Below are 1,433 nucleotides of genomic sequence, written 5' to 3'. Positions count from 1 at the left end.
GAGTTCGGGAGGGACCCAGGAGTGCCCCAAGGGACCCAGGTGTTTGGGAGGCACCCAGGAGCGCCCCAAGGGACCCGGGAGTTCAGGAGGGACCCAGGAGTGCCCCAAGGGACCCAGGAGTTCGGGAGGGACCCAGGAGTGCCCCAAGGGACCCGGGAGTTTGGGAGGGACCCAGGAGTGCCCCAAGGGACCCGGGAGCTTGGGAGGGACCCAGGAGTGCCCCAAGGGACCCAGGTGTTTGGGAGGGACCCAGGAGTGCCCCAAGGGACCCAGGTGTTCGGGAGGGACCCAGGAGTGCCCCAAGGGACCCGGGAGCTCAGGAGGGACCCAGGAGTGCCCCAAGGGACCCGGGAGCTCGGGAGGGACCCAGGAGTTCGGGAGGGACCCAGGAGTGCCCCAAGGGACCCGGGAGCTCGGGAGGGACCCAGGAGTGCCCCAAGGGACCCAGGAGCTTGGGAGGGACCCAGGAGTGCCCCAAGGGACCCGGGAATTCGGGAGGGACCCAGGAGTGCCCCAAGGGACCCAGGAGTTCGGGAGGGACCCAGGAGCGCCCCAAGGGACCCAGGAGTTCGGGAGGGGTCCACGTTTTGGGTCCCCCCACCCCCAGGAAAAGAACGAGACGTTCACCCCCCCCCCAAAAAAAAAAGCTGCAGCTTTATTGGGGACATTGGGGGGGACCCCCCAAAACTGGGGGGGGGTCCCCAACATCTGGGGGGGTCCTAAACATCTGGGGGGTCCCAAACATTTAGGGGGGGTCCCCAACATTTAGGGGGGGTCCCCAACATTTTGGGGGGGTCCCCAACATTTGGGGGGGGTCCCCAACATTTGGGGGGGGTCCCCAACTTCTGGGGGGGTCCCCAACATTTAGGGGGGGTCCCCAAGTCTGGGGGGGGTCCCCAAATCTCAGGGGGGGCCCCAAGGGGAAGGTGACGAAGGTCGCGGTCAATGAGGCCGAAGACGACGCCGTTGAGGATGAGGAGGAGGAGACGAAGGGCCCGGCAACTGGTGATGATGAGGATGATGAAGGCTCAGCCAATGGGGATGGGGATGATGAGGATGATGGTGAAGGCTCAGCCAATGGCGATGAGGATGATGATGATGAAGGCTCAGCCAATGGGGATGATGGGTGATGATGATGATGAAGGCTCAGCCAATGGGGATGATGGATGATGATGATGAAGGCTCAGCCAATGGTGATGGGGATGATGAGGATGATGGTGAAGGCTCAGCCAATGGGGATGATGATGATGATGATGAAGGCTCAGCCAATGGTGATGGGGATGATGATGAAGGCTCAGCCAATGGGGATGATGATGATGAAGGCTCAGCCAATGGGGATGATGAGGATGATGATGATGGTGAAGGCTCAGCCAATGGGGATGATGATGATGATGATGAGGATGAGGATGCCGAAGGCTCATCCAGTGGTGCGG

The 1,433-nt window shown here is 62.2% G+C and overlaps 1 long non-coding RNA gene across 1 annotated transcript in view; it reads left to right on the top strand.

Annotated features, from left to right (window-relative positions):
- Nucleotides 1–811: 811 nt before the first annotated feature.
- Nucleotides 812–1,433, top strand: part of LOC135576852 (uncharacterized) — a 691-nt gene continuing 69 nt past the window's right edge. Inside the window, exons 1-3 of the long non-coding RNA XR_010468560.1 lie at nucleotides 812–1,144; nucleotides 1,224–1,292; nucleotides 1,365–1,433. The exon at nucleotides 1,365–1,433 is cut by the window's right edge and continues 69 nt beyond it. This is a non-coding gene — a long non-coding RNA (uncharacterized LOC135576852). The remainder of the gene's footprint in view (nucleotides 1,145–1,223; nucleotides 1,293–1,364) is intronic.

This window comes from Columba livia, chromosome 31 (assembly GCF_036013475.1).
Source record: "Columba livia isolate bColLiv1 breed racing homer chromosome 31, bColLiv1.pat.W.v2, whole genome shotgun sequence".
Classification (NCBI taxonomy): Eukaryota; Metazoa; Chordata; class Aves; order Columbiformes; family Columbidae; genus Columba; species Columba livia.
This window is presented reverse-complemented; position numbering and strand designations above follow the sequence as displayed.